This window comes from Callospermophilus lateralis, chromosome 1 (assembly GCF_048772815.1).
Source record: "Callospermophilus lateralis isolate mCalLat2 chromosome 1, mCalLat2.hap1, whole genome shotgun sequence".
In the NCBI taxonomy this organism is placed as follows: domain Eukaryota; kingdom Metazoa; phylum Chordata; class Mammalia; order Rodentia; family Sciuridae; genus Callospermophilus; species Callospermophilus lateralis.
The window spans coordinates 150,145,257-150,159,492 of record NC_135305.1 but is presented as its reverse complement, the minus strand read 5'-3'; the positions used below and the strand labels follow the sequence as shown (position 1 = coordinate 150,159,492).

At 61.2% G+C, this 14,236-nt stretch overlaps 1 protein-coding gene across 5 annotated transcripts in view; it reads left to right on the top strand.

The window, feature by feature from the left end:
* Rbm19 (RNA binding motif protein 19) overlaps positions 1–13,514 on the top strand; it is a 111,360-nt gene extending 97,846 nt beyond the window's left edge. For 2 of the 5 annotated variants that reach the window (XM_077108982.1, XM_077108986.1), the window contains exon 25: positions 90–599. The gene's annotated coding sequence lies outside the window, so the exon portion shown is untranslated. Of the gene's footprint in view, positions 1–89; positions 600–6,239; positions 6,379–13,237 lie in introns of those variants that run through there. The other 3 variants (XM_077108983.1, XM_077108985.1, XM_077108984.1) reach the window with 3 other exon arrangements.
* Positions 13,515–14,236: the final 722 nt, after the last annotated feature.

Sequence of the window (14,236 nt, the reverse complement as noted above, 5' to 3'; positions counted from 1 at the left end):
CCCTATGCCACCTCGCTTCCTGGTGGCGGCCCATGAAAGGGTCAGCCACGGGCTGAACAGGTAGGAGCCTCTGTCCTTCCTCCCGCCAGGGCAGCTGTGCGAGAATCCCCACCTGTGTCTGTCCAGTGAGCAGTTAGACTAGCAGAAGCAGCAGGCAGCCCAGAGCTGTCCACGTCTGTGGGACCAGGAACCCTGGATTCCTCCAGGGACATCTCCGAGCAGCTACTGAGGCCTCGGGCTCCAAGCCGAGCCTATCACCAACGCCAGCAGCGTCCACTCCCAAGCAGGGCTGTGGACACATCACAAACCTCACTCCTGGCCAGAAGCGACCCCAGGCTTTGCCCAGAGCCGGGCACCTGCGTGTAGCGCGTCCGCTCCCGCTGCAGCCTGAGGGGAGCTCCCGTGGTGGGGCCACACCAGTCCCGGCCAGCGGGCAAGACGCTGCCCAGCAGAGACGGCCAGGCTGCAGCCTGCACCTGAGTCACAGCAGCCACCCTGGCCCGCGACCACAGGCCCGGGCACCCTGGAGTCATGGTCATTGCTCTGTCATTGGGGGTGACCACAGTCAGTGAGCCCAGGAGTAAAGCTCAGGACGTTCCCGCACTTCCGTCTGCTTCCTAACTGGGGCCGTTGGGCGAGGACCCGGGTGAGCCCAGGGCCCCTTGGGCTCTCATCAGCTCGCTCTGTACGTTTGTGGGGATGAGATTCTGGTCCTTGTCCAGTGTCCAAGGTGGCTGGGTCCCGAGGAGGGCTCCCCAGCGCTCATCTCGCTTCGTGGGCGTGGGTTCTGCTCAGTAGCCTGGCTCGGCCCTGAGTGCAACGGGGCACTGAACCCAGGGCGGCTCCCACCCAGCGCCACGGCCCCCTTGTCCCCTCCTCGCTGCTGAAGCAGGACGATGGGGACGGCAGCCCCGTTGTGGAGGCCAGAGAGTGCCGGGCACCTGTCTGGGGTCCCAGTGCGAGTGAGGGCTGCTGGCAGGACGCAGGCCAGGCCTGAGTGACCCCGAGACAGGAGCAGAGCAAGGAGAGTGCGGCCCCGACCAGGCCTGCTCAGAGCCACAGGGGCAGTGGGCATGCTGGACACTGTCCTCGGCCTGGCCCAGGCCCTGCCTCCCGACCTCACTTTGCCAGAGGGGACAGACCCCTAGACAAACAGGAACTCACTCCCCACGGAGGCCCCAGGCTGCCGAGCCCCCGGCCTCTGTCACCCACGCAGACCCCCCTCTGCAGGCGGCCAGTGTGACCTGCTGGCACCGCGCTCTGGACCAGGCCAACTCAGTCTGACCTCCCCCCACGAGTGAGGTCACCTCCGGCCCAGGCTCAGGCCCTGCCTGGGGTCCCTACCCACCCGCGTTGTTCCTGTTCCCCCGAGCCCGTCTAAATACCACCTGCACGGATAGCCCCTCCCGCCCAGCCTCAGCCCTGCCTCTGTCCCTGGGCCTGGTTCCCAAGCCACAGCTCTCTGTGCCGGGGACAGCCTTGATTCTGAACAGGGGCCCGAGTGACCCTGGGCCCGGGCCCTGAAACACGTGCTCGGGCAATTAGGAAGCCCCGGATGGTTGTGGCTTTTGTCCCCATTGCCGGGGTCACTGGAATGGAGTCGCGGAGCCAGTGTGAGGGGGAGCCGGGCTGGGTTCCCTTTGCCAAGAGGAGGGGCTTCCTCACCCTCCCAAGGGGCCAAGGCCAGGAGCCTGCCTCGTCCAGTGGGTGCTGTTTGGGTGGGGAGGCTCAGCCATGTGGCAGGAGGGGTCAGTACTGCTGTCCCTGGGAGCAGGTCAGGGAGTCTCCCAGGGGGGCTGGGTGGAGTTGGAGGGACAGGGGGACAGCGGAGGGAGAAAGCCCTGAGGTGAAGCCCAGGGTGGCAGCTGGGCAGGGCTGGGCTGGAGCAGCTGCGGGGCCTCCTGAGCCCGAGGTGACCAGTGCAGGGCAGGAGAGGGTCGTTCCTCCGTCAGGGGCCTGTGACCTCCAGGAGGGAGGCCGTCTTGGCTGCAGGTCCCCAATGAGTCAGGCGGGAGCTGTCCTCAGCGGCCCTCGCTCAGCAGCGTCAGGAGGGGACAGATTACCCAGGCTGGGTACGCAGGCCTTGGTGAGCAGAGCTGAGCTCGGTTTCAGCACCTAATTCAATTTGTTCTGCCGAGAGTGGAATAGGAAATGGCTGCCAGTCAGACCTTCAAAGCAGAGAAGGGAGAGGGCGCCTGCTGAAATTTAAATTTTAATGAAAACGACTTTAACCCTTTGGTGTGCCTTGTGGGAAAGGCGCGCCCCTCCTTCCCGTGGGCACTCCGTCCGTCTGCCTGCTGGGATCCACTTAGAGCATCTGGTCGTCTTCCAGCCACATCTGTGATGAAAGCCTGGCACAGCCTTTCTTCCTGGTGGCCTGTCCCCCACACTGCCCTGGATGTTGAAGCGGGCGCCTCACTGCAGGTGATCTTCCCAAGCTCCGCATGGGACATGCCTGGCCCCTTAGATGCTTTGGTGATACCTGGTACCCCCTTGCTACCTCCAGGCCCTGTTATATCATCTGTCCCATCCCCCTGATGTAGATAGGCCCTGGCACGGCAGTGCCCGTGACTGTGCAGGTCCCGTCTTCCAGGAGCTAAGGGGGGCAAGTCGGTTGGACAGGTAGAGCAGCCTTGAGAGGTGGTGGTCTTCCCACCCAACGCCGCAGAGGGCAGACCTGGTGCTGGCAGGGGGTCCCCTATGCAGGCTCCGCCATGGGTGCTGGGCCTGTGGCCTGTGGCAGGAGACAGCTTCCACCTGCAGGAACCAGGAGAGAACTGGACGGCAGTGGTTCTTGAGGAGGTGCCTGTGGGCGAGGGGTGGGCAGACCTGGACAGAGGAAGAGGAGCCTAGGGCGTGGGTTGAAGGCTGGGCCAGGGGAGCAGGGCCGAGGCCAGCACCCCCACTCAGAGAGCGCTGGGGAGCAGCACCAGGCGGCGCTGGAGGCTAGCTCTGGGCTTTAACTACTGTGGGTTGGAGGCGACCAGGGCCATCAGGAGGAGACCCCTGGGCAGGTGAGAGTCAGGTGCAGGGCCTAGACAGAGGGCACAAGGGGAAGCTGTCCCTCTGCTTTAAGAACTAAGAGGCGGAGTGGGGGACTCGGCCCTCGTAGGCCACCCAGCTGGGTTTCAAGGTCTTCTGGGTTTGTTTGCTGGTGTTTTTTGCAGCGCTGGGGATGGAGGGGCGGCGTCTCGTACATGCCGAGCACCCTGCCTCTGAGCTGCACCCCAGCCTCCAAGCCCTTGGAGGGACTTCGAGCCCTTTTTCAAAACAGAAAGTCATATAGGAGCTCGTTTTCCCAATTGCCCCAAGTGCAGATCCATGGCTGGCTCGTCCGGTCCGTGGCCGTCACCCGCTCCAGGGAGTGCCAGTTGAACTGGGGGGAACATTAGGAATGTGACTATAACCAGACAAAGGAACAAAGGAGCCTGACTGAAGTCCTGGGGCAGCAAGCACGAGCCACGGGCCAGAGGAGCTGCAGTCTTTGTGACTTGTTGGGATGCAGCCGTGCTTATTGGTGACACACTGTCTGAGGCAGGTTGCCGCATGGCGGATCGAATGGTCCAGCAGAGGCAGGACGCACAGCCTGCCAGACATCCCCCCTGGCCCTTTGAATCCAAGGTTGGGCCCTGTCTCAGCCTCCAGTTTGACAGATTGGAAATCCAGACCCCGAAATATCAGTTGCCTGTCCGAGGTCACTGCAGCTGAGCTTCTCTCTGGCTCTCGCCTCAGGCCTCCTCGCTGCTCACCCACCAGCAGGGCCACTCTGCAGCCTGACCTTGACCTGCTCCAGGACCTCTCTGTGCCTAGGTCCTCTCTGTGGTGCACTGGGGTTGGGGCATTGAGTGGGTGGGACACCGAGGACCTGGAGGTCCCTGCCACACGGGAGCTCTACTGGGCTGCTGTCACCCACACCCCCGCACCAAGGCTGTGCCCCACCTCCAGGCAGACTCTCCTCATCCCCCCCCCCCTCCGGCCCCTGGGAGGCTGGAACATCCAGCTCAAGCCCCAGGCCAGGGTCTTCTGAATATGCAGCCCAACAGAAGAGACTGCATCTCATTATGGCCTCGCCAGCAGCCAGGGCCTCGTCCCTCCCGCTCCCTTAATGAACCCCACTTCCCCTAATTGCAGCTTTCATGAAAACGATCCGTCGGGGCTGCTGCGCCCTAGCCCCAGCCCTGGGCTCGCGCCAGCAGCAGATCTTCCTCCTCCTGCACAGATTTTCAGGCAGCAGCTGCTCGTGCATCCTGGGAACTGTCGGGCCTTGGGGTCCCACGTGGCGCCCCGCACCCGCCACACAAAGCAGCCCCTCGGCAGTCCCTCCCTCAGTTAAGTCTTGGCAAGGTCGTGAGACGGGGCTGACTCTCCCTTGCACAGGTGAGGAAACTGAGGCTCCGGGAAATGAGCAGTCCCCCGGACCAAGGTCCCAGAAAATGCAACCAGAAGGCAGGTCTCTGACAACAGCGGGTTGCTCTGAGCCGGGGACCCTGGGTGGTGGCCCCCAGGGAGACAGCACATAGGTCAGAGTGTGGTCAGCTGCTGTGCAGACCCAGGGGGTGTGCACGGGGTGGGGGGTTCTCCCCCAGGGGACACTCAGGAGGGGAACGTGCCTGGTCTGACGGGGCTGTGTCATGGGACACAAAAGTTGGTCTCCCTACACGACCCAGAGGCTGCCTGCCATCCAGCACCAGGGGGAGGGACATGAGCCGTAGCTTTCGGGACACAGCAGGGACATCCTCACGTGGGAAGTGGAGACGACACCCGGAGGCCGTGGGTCCGCTGTCAGGAGCTCCTGGGGCTAAAGAGCGAGCAGGAGAGCAGCGTTGGGGCGGGCCCCCTCCACTGCCTGGGCTCTTCTGGGTGCTTTCAAAGTCAACCTGACCTTGATTTCCACCTCTTGAGCCGACTTCAGGATTTAGCCACAGAAGCAGGTTCTAGAAGTCCAATGCAGTCAGCATTTCCCAACCCTCTGACCCCCCAGAGCCAGAGCTGATCCAGGGCGAACCCCAGGGCGTGTGGGGACACAGGGAGCCAGGGGTCCCCCGAGGGCTGGGGAGCAAGACCCAAGTTCACCTGCGCTGCTGGTTCCATCACAGCGGCCAGTGCACCTCAGGGTGTCCCCTGCACAGCCTTTGCTGTCCTTGGATGATCAGAAGGGCCTGCACTAGGTGTGTGTGTCCGTCTTCTGTGACCACGGGAACAAATGACTCCACCCCAGTGACTTCAAACAACAGAAATTCTCTCCCGGTCAGGAGGCCAGAAGTGTGGAGTCAGGTCGTCAGAGGGCTCCAGGGAGGACCCGCCCTGCCTCTTCCCCCCTGTGCAGACCCCAACGTCAGGGGGTGTTCACAGGGTAGGGGTCCTCCCCCAGGTGACAGTCGGAGGTGAGCTGCCTCCTCCGCCCCAGGTGTCCCTTGGCCTGTGCGCACACTGCTCCCGCCCCGGCTCTGTCTTCTGTGGCCCCCACGCGTCCCTCCACCTCCCTCACCTTCCCCTAGTAAGGACGTGCCTCACCCCAGGAGGCACCGTGACCCAGGGCCTTGACTTGATCTCATCAAAGGAGACGCTTTCATTCTCCAAATAAGACGATTTGGTAAAGGTCCATGTCTCTGGAGGGGTCATCATTCCAGCCACTGTGGTCACCCTGGGCTTGCTGGGCATCCTGCAGGGGCTCCTGTCCGCCAGTCCTGAGCCAGTGGCTAGGGAATGGTGATGGGCACAGCAGAGTGGCCCCTGCCTCATGGTGCACAGCCCACCCAGGGGCTGGTCAAGGACCAGGTGATGAGGGTGCCAAGAGGAGAGGGACGTGCCAGTGGCTGTAGATCCCAAGGAAGGTCAGGGAGGGCTTCTCAGGTGACTTCTACACCAAGTCCCAGTAGGTCAGTAGTGGCCACACTGAGGGACAGCTTTACCCCAGGGCAGCGGGAGCCCCCTAAGGTCCACAGGCAGGAGAGCAGCAGTGTCCAGCTTACAGGGACTGTGCCTCCTGCCCCGCACCCTGACGTCCAAGGGCGCTCCTCCCACCCACCGTGGGGAGCCCTCAGCAGGGACCCCGCCTGGCAGAGCACAGCCCTGGCCAGTCTGAGCTGCAGAATCCTTGCCTAATGTTTGAGCCTAAGTGATCAGTGTGCAAACTAGGGAGGCCTTGACCTGCAGGACTGAGGGGGCGTGGCGCTCACTTGTACTGTCACTTCTAGTTATGTAGTGAGAGACAGAAAGTTAGGTGTCTGCTTCTCCAGCAGGGGACTGGTTCCAGCGTCTGCACCAGAGGAAACACAGGAATCCATCCCCACAGTGACTGTCACTGTTAGGAGACGTGCTTGAACCAGACATCAGAAACAAGGTGGCCCTCACAACAGCTGGAAGCCATGGGCTGATATCCCCATGTGACAGAGGAGGAAACAGGCTCAGAGAGGTGGTGACCTTGCCCAGGTACAGACACCAGGCCACATGTGCCAGCTAGATTTGTTTTGATAGATTCAAGACAAAATGCTGCATGGAACCAAGCGTCCCATTCCTGTCCCCACCCCTGGTCTTTGTGTCCTGGTTTTGGGTACACTTTTATGAAGCAGACGTGTATGTTCTGCCTTAGGTCATTGAACTGTTTGCTGTAAGCATTGAATATACTTACTTCAAAATAGTCATCGTAGAAACATTTTCCTCAAAAATTTTGAGTCAAAAAGTGAAATTAACAACAGGTTTCCACTATGATGTATAATTCTAATGTGCCAATTTAAAAATGTGGAAAAATTAAAAATAGAAAAATGGTAACACAATAAATAAACCCTGAAGTCAGGTGCAGGGATGCACATCTAATCCCAGCTGTTCAAGAGGCTAAGGCCGGCACCGATGCTTTGGAGAGTAGCCAAAGCTATGCCTAGAGGGAAATTCATAGTCCCTTAAATATCTACCTGAGACTTCCAGTTCATCTTCTGTGTTATGTGTTGCCACAATAGTGTTGCTTAAAAATCGCACCCTGTGGTTCCAGGCTGTGTTCAGTCAGGACTGTGGAGGTGGGTGGAGTCCCCAGCTTGGCCACTCATGCTTCGGCCTTGGGCTAATGAGGCAGCCATCTCAGGGCTACTCTGATGACCTGGCAGCACCTGTCACCTAGAGGGTGCTTCCCTGCCCCTCTCCTCTAGTTACCGCCTGTTGGCCCATCAGGTCTCAACCCCACTCTGAGTGGTCTCCATTGGACCCCCAAGACCCAGGTGCCCGCCCTCTGGTCTCTGCCGGGTCTGGCACCACAAGGCACCTCCTCCCTGCACTGTGGCCTCTGGACTGTCACCAGCTATCTGCTCCTGGAGGCCAGGGGCCTGTCTTTGCTGGCCCCTTGATAGCCCTCACCTGTCCCCTTGAGAAACAAGGCATTCAGAGGCTTTTTGTCCCCAAAACCAGGAAGATTCTGGGTGAGAGAAAGCCCAGCCTCCCCCGTGACCTGTCGTCTGCAGGAGCATGCATAGTGCCAGGTGACCCAGATGGTGTTCCTCAGAGTGACCGTGACATGAAGGCAGAAGGACCTCTGCTCTCTGGCCACCCTGCTTGGTTACTGCTGCTGAGTGGACCTGGAACTACCTGCAGGTCACAGAGTCCCTCTGGCAGGCAGTGGCCAGGCCAGTCGGTGACCCCGGGCAGCCCATGTGCTCCTGCCCACTCGCCTCCCCACCCCAGCCTGCCCCGATTCGCTGCGGACTGGATACGGTGCCTGTCCCCAGCTTAAGAGGTGCCCCAGGGTTCCACAACAGCTGGATCTGGTTCATCCCAATCCTCTCGACTCCGTCGTTTCAAACCCCATTTTCCCTGGGAAACCTTTGAATTGAGAAATCTGATTTTGGGATTTAGCCTCATTTCTCAGCGTCCTGGTTCCTCTCCAGTCCCCCAGGCCGGCTGCCCTCGCTCTGAGTGCTAAATCAGGGAGGCCCACCGCCCTGCCTGGCCCCCACCCCCAGCGGTAGCTGCCTGGCTGCCTCCTTCCTGGGGGGACCTGGGAATACCAGCTCCTCCTCATTCCAGCCCCCAGAAGCCGCCAGCCTCCAGTGTCTGAAAAGCAGCCCCAATTCCCAGTCGCTCCCCTGACTCAGGAGGGCCGTCTGGGGCCTGTGCACGCCCGTTCTCTCCTGCCTCTGCTGGCCCCAGCCGAGTTCCAATGCAGAGGGGTCAGGAGACGGGGCCCAGCCAGAGCCGACATTTCACAGTTGACCCCAGATGCTTGGGTCGCGTCTCATCTGAGAATCTTGCTTCTAGAGCCAAAGCCAGCAGCCCCCAGACAAGATCACCCCTGAGGAACCCAAGTCCCCAAGTGAGAGATGAGGCTCTGCCCTTCAACCCGGAAGCACAGGCTGGGAACTCTGCCTGCCTGGGATCTGGCCCCTGGGTTCCCACGAGTCTTTGCACCTGGGAATGACACTGGCCTCCTGGGGCCTTGACAAGGACCCAGGGCTGTGCACTGAGCTCCGTGGGGAGCATCTGAACCCCTGTCCCATGGACTTGCTGAAGTCCAGGCGCCGTGGACCCATCCCCAGACCAGTGGTGACACTGTGTGGTGTGGAGGGACAGCGCTGTGTGCCGTGGAGGAGGGGCCAGGCCTCCTCCAGAGCAGGTGATGAGGAAGCTCCGGGAAGCAATGTTCTGGCTGCGGGGGAAACGCAGTCCCTGCAGGGGACATGGCCAGGAGCCCCAGCCCCTCTTCTCTCTCCCCACCCCGCGGCAGAACCCTGCTGGCACCTGCAGGGGAGGAGCGCCATCAGCCAGGGCTGCTCCCAGGCCACCTTTGAGACCCCCTGAGGCCCCAGGCCGTGTGTGAGGCTGCTTGTCCCCTGTCCTGGGCCAGCATCCCGAGGCGGGGACGCTCACGTGCAGTCGACTGGGGCTTGGCTGAATCCACTCCTGAAATCCATCAGGCCGCCATGCCCCGCCAGGGGACCCAGACTGACTAATAAGCAAAGCTTTCACCCCAAACTGGGTCTGGGGAGGGGTAGCAGCAGCGCCGGGCAGTCGCCAGGTGTGGGCACGACGTGACCAGAATGGGAAGACTCCTGGGAGCTGCTCGCCACAAGGAGGCCCGTGCCCATGCCCGTACTTGCCTGGGGACCACCAGGCAGCTTGGGGAGCAGGGTCCCTCAGGCAGGCAGAGCCAAGGGAAGCCTTCAACTCAGTCCTACCTGTGAGGGGGACGGAGGGCATGGGGTTCCTGGGGGGAAGGGCAGGCCATCTGGACAGTGGCGGGGTGCGACCTCTGGGGGATGCTTGGTGCCCACCCTGGGGTCCGGCTGGCGTGTGCCATGGGGGAGCCCTGCAGGGTCCTCCCCACCCCAGCCAAGGGCCAGGGCCACCTCTCCAAGCTCCTCCTGACCACAGCTGCTCACCCGACCCGCCATCCCAGGAGAGGTGGGCTGCCTGGGCACTCTGCCCCGGGAGGGCCAGGACCCTGGGCACCCTCATCCTCCCCACAGCCAGGACCGCAGGGGACCCGAGGGCAGCTGACAGACAGCTGGACCCCAGCACTGCTGCTCACCAGCTCTGTGACCTCTGAGAGCTACCGTGCCTCAGTTTCCCCGTATGTACAATGAGTTGGGCAACAGCCATCTCAGGAGTCACTGGGATGACTACGTGGCTGTGTGGCCCCGGCCAGACGCTGTGCTTCTCTGAGCTAGGTTTCCATGTGTGGGAGGGTGGTCACACAGTGGGCCAGGTGTGACCCCACTAGTGGCCCCTGGGAAATGCCACAGTGGTATTTGGACTCAGGTGAGGCCGGTGTTTGGGGCCCAGGTCATGCTGGGGTCAGCTCAGGTGGCCCAGCCTCTCCCTCCTGCACCATGGAGTGGCATCTCCTTCACCCTGTGAGGACACTCTGGGCCTGTGCTCCCTTCACAGAGATGGACCCATCTACTGTCACCACCACCGTGGGAGGCAGATGGTGGTGTCCCAGACAGAGAGATGGCACAGAGAGGTGCTGTGCCACTTCCAAGACCACACAGCTTCCCTGGGCAGAATGGGGATTAGAGCTGGAGAAGTCACTCCCAAGCCCCTGCCCTGGACCACCGCATGGTGACACTGGTGTGGCATCACACGCCTGTGCATGCTCCCAAGGGAGCCCTGATCTGTCCCTTGGTTCTAGAGCCCATCAAGTAATAGGATTCAGTTGGATGACATGGCACAGATCTGTAATTCCAGCCACCCAGGAGCTTGAGGCAGGAGGATTGCACGTTTGAGGCCAGCCTCAGCAAGACCCTGTCTCAAAAGACAGAAAGGGCCAGGGTGTGGCTCAGAGGTAGAGCGGCCTGAGGTCCACCCTGGAACAAGAGGGACAGCAGGCTCCCGACACACTGGGAAGCATCTCATCTGAGCTCACGCAGGCCGCAGCCAGGTTCCCACTCCGGAAGGATGAGCTGGCCAGAGGGGCCGGCTCCATCTCGGGGGAAGGACGTGGGCCAGTGTCCTCTTTCCTGACCAAATGTAAACATGGAGGGACAGGCCAAGCTCAGCAGGGAAGCCCGAGGACCTGGCTGCGGCCTGCCCCGCCCGCCCCTGGGAGCTGGTGACCATGTCCAGCCTCTGAAGAGTGGGGATCCGTTGACTTAGTGAGAACTGAGGGCCACCAGGCAGTGGGGACAGAGCAGGTCCCTGTCACACCCCAGTGTGACAAACATCCAGTAAAGAGGCAGACACCCAGTAAGATCTACGTGATGAGGCTGAGAGAGGCTCTGGACACTGGAGCAAGACCAGGACAGCCTCGCTGGTGTGGGGACAGTCGTGCCACCAATGTCATTGTGCTCTGTAAGGACAAGCCAAGAGGAAGCTTGCCTGGGCCTATCCACACGGAGCGTGCACACAGTAAGTGCTTACTACACGCAGCCTGTGCAGGGGGTCTATTGGCGCTGTTCTGTGTTCTCCCATTGGTGCTTAGGCTGGCGCTGGGTCAGACAGAGGCACCAGGCAGGATGGCCAAGGTGGCAGCTCTGAGGCCCTGGGCACCCTCGAGGCACCTGCTGCTCCTGCTCCTGTGGACGTGACCTCCAGGGGACTATGGCCCCGTGCCCTGGGGAAGCTCAGCCAGGACCCCGGGCACCACCCCCTGCCTGCTAGTCTGGTCCTGTTCCCCTCCATGTCCCCTGGTCACGTTCTGTGGCCGTGAACGGTGAAGGTTGCCCACTGAGCTGGGGCTGCCTGTGTGACAGCGGGCAGTTTCTCATTTTCCCCTCGAGTGGTTTCACGGCCCCTTCAACCCGCAGCGAGGGCCCAGGATGAGAGCAGGCCCCAGGAGCAGAGGGGACCCGGACCCTCCCCGCCCTGCCCCCACCAGAGAAAGGGTGGGTTTGCCACGCTGGCCCTGGCTATGGCCTGGGAGCCGGGAGGAGTGTCACCAAACACAGGGACACACAGCCCCAGCAGCCCCCCGAGACTCCTGTCTGGGAAATGGGGCAGCAAACTGCACAGACGCCCTGTTCCCACAGAGGTCTGTCCCCGGGTCGGTTCCCTGAAATGTGGGGTGTGTTCAGCCTTGGAGTTCCTTTGTCCTCTGGGGTACTCCCAGGCCCCCGCCCGAGTCTGGTCACCTTTCCCCTCAGGGCTATGGGAGACCTGGAGCCTCCCTTGCCCGAATTCCCCGGGGACAATGCCCATCCGTGACATGTGGGTGGCTCTGTGCCCGTTCTCCAGGATCAAAACTGAGGCTCAGAGAGGGGTGGTGACTTGCCCAGCGTCAGACAGCCCCAAATGGCAGATTTCAGGCTCTAAATCTGTCTGATCACAAAGCCAGTGCTCTTTCCAGAAGGTTCTCTGATGAGCTGTGGCAGTTGTGACGTCAGCTTCCCTTGGGCTCTCCAGCCCCTCTGCTGTCAATCAGCACCAGGATCAGGAGAGAGGTCCTGCCCCACCCAGCCTGTGGGTGGCCCCTCTGGGTGCTTCCCCTTCCCTCTGGGGCTCCTTGGCCTGACCAAGCCCAGCTCCTGGGAGCCTCAGATCAAAGGCACCGAGACTCTGCAGAACCCGCGGCTTCCTCCTCAGTAGGCTCCCTCACGCCCCATCTCCTCCCCAGCACGCACCCCCCAGAGTCCTCTGTGTTGATTTGTTTATGGTCCCTTCATCCCTCCCCCAGCTAGAAGGTTCCATGAGGGTGGTGTGTTACCTTGGTCATGGCTGACCCAGACTCAGAGTGACAGAGCCCACGCTCCCCACCCTGGGCCACCAGAGCCCTTGAGGGGCGTCATCTTGCCCCCACTTCACAGAGGAGAACACCGAGGCCCAACGGGCCCAGCACCCCTCGGTCAGCAGGGTGGAGGACCAAGCGTCCACCACAAGGGACACCTTGCACAGAGCCCCCAGGGCCCCTGGCATGACAGGGCCATCCTCCAGGAAGGAGGGACAGCTGGAGAGTGGCAGGAAGCATTGCCTGCAAAACAAGATTAAAGGGAAGAAAGTTGGGCAGAAGTTGGGGTGGGCTGCGCTGCTGGCAGGGTCCCTGGCCACCGCCCACGCTGCGCAGGAAGGGCCAGTGGCCAGAGGGCCTGGGCTGCGCTGGCGGCAGGGCCTGGCTTTGTGGAAGGCAGGCTGAGATCCTGCCTTCTCTCTGATGGCCCCAGTGATTGACACTTACAAATTACCCAGCCGAAAGTGTCGAGTCTCTGACCCCCGAGTAACATCTTTGGCAAGCTCGAGATTTCCAGCATTTTGTCATCTAATTACTACAAATCCCTTGGAAATTCACTGGCTGGTGAATTTTTAATGCGGGGCAATTTCAATGTGATGCAGGGCCCAGATGGGCTCCCGCGTTCTCACCTCTCTCCTCTCCTCCTCTCTCCGACCCTCCCTCCCTCCTTCTCTCTCTCTCTCTCTCTCTCTCTCTCTCTCTCTCTCTCTCTCTCTCTTTCTTTTTTCTATTTTTTTGGTCTCACAAACTTCTGAGTGAACTTACAGGACCCAGGAGTTGGGCAGAGCTGTTGCAAAGTCCCCTCTGTCCATCTGACCACAGGGCCACTGCCTTTGGCCACGTACTCTCGGACCAGGAGCCTGCAGAAGGCCTCTCTCCTGCACCCCGTGTACAGCTGGTGTCCCCCCGCCCCCTGCACATTGTCCCCAACCAGTGTCCCAAGCAAGGTACACCAGTCAGCCCCCTCCTGCAGGACCCACCTGGCTGGTGGTCACTGTCCCTGGGCAGGCGGGCTGGTGACTATCTGCAAGGCCAGGGACATCACTCCACTCTTGGGGACAGCGAATGTTTGGCCCCTCCATACTTTAGGTCCCTGAAGAAGGCTGCCCAGAGCCGAGACGAGTTTGCACATGGAACACTGACACAGCCGCCGGCCCTCCCACCCCAAGGAGGACAAGGGGTCTTCAGCCCAGAGGAAGCCAGACCTGCCAGGATCCTGCAGAAGCAGAATGATCTCCAAGCCCCAAGTGGGAAGTGGCCCTTGGGTGAGAAACGTGGGTCCCCTCTCTGGAGTCACCCATTCCTGCATGGCTTCAACTCTTCCCTGTTCATCTCTAAGCTATTGTGTGTAGATCCAATTCCTATTTCTAAATGCTAAAAAAAAAAAAAAAAAAAAAAAAAAAATTCCTTCTAAGCTCTGTACCCAGACCGTCCCCCACGAGGCCTTTCCTGCTGATGGGTCTGAGGTCCCCGTCCCTGTGCCTCCCTGAGTTGACCCTGGGAGACGAGGTCCCGCCCACCTCCCCCGCCCTGCCCGGGAGTGGGCCCTGCCTTTCAGCTAACTTGCTTACACGTGTAGGAGGCTGATAAACCGCCGGCCCCTCTCCCCAAGGACCCTCTCTTACAGGAACAGGTTGTACCACAGCGACCACCGCGGACGCGTCTCCTGTCGACAGTGGGGGAGGCGCTGGTCCTGGCTCCTCTTCTTCAGATTCTTTCTTTGGTCTTGAGGTCGCACCACTGAGGAGAAAAGGCTCTGGCTTCCCAGGCTCTGGCCGAGGCCAGGATGGATCCCCGGAGCTGGTGCGCCCAGGCATCACCCATCACCCACGGGTGTCCCCTGGGGCCACCAGACCTGCTGCAGAGGCGGATCCCGCCCTTGTGCAGAGCAGGCAGTGTCTGCAGTGCCTGACAGCTGCCCTCTGCACCCAGAGACTCCCCACCCCCAGGGGATGGAGGTGGCCAGGACCTCCTGGAGGCTCAGAGGTGGGGCTGGAGAAGAACCTGGATGAGGACCGGCTTCCGAGGAGCAAGCGTGAGCTGGGCGTGTTGGTGCACACCTGTGATCCCAGCGGCTGAGGGGGCTGA